The following is a 275-nucleotide window of genomic DNA, read 5'->3' as shown; positions in this document are numbered from 1 at the left end:
TGCCCGTGCGTGCATGTGTATGCGCCCAGGTGGGTGTGTGCCCGTGTGGCTATGCGTGTACACATGTGTGTGTACCCGTGTGTGCGTACTTATGCGTGTGTGTGTGCACGTGTGTGCGCGTATGGGGTCCAAAGCTTGTGCGGCGAGGAGCGACAGGCGGGCACCTGCTTGGCACAGCGGCAGGGAGAGGCGCCCCCGGCCGGGAGCTCCGGGGGGCTCGCGCTGCCCCTGGCCGGGGGGCGGGGCTCTCCCCGCAGCGCCCCTGGAGCCGGCTG

The sequence above is a fragment of the Gavialis gangeticus genome, unplaced genomic scaffold (assembly GCF_001723915.1).
Source record: "Gavialis gangeticus isolate Ggan-Ray unplaced genomic scaffold, GavGan_comp1, whole genome shotgun sequence".
Taxonomy (NCBI): Eukaryota; Metazoa; Chordata; order Crocodylia; family Gavialidae; genus Gavialis; species Gavialis gangeticus.
The sequence above is the reverse complement of the archived record's forward strand: the minus strand, read 5'-3'. Positions refer to the sequence as shown.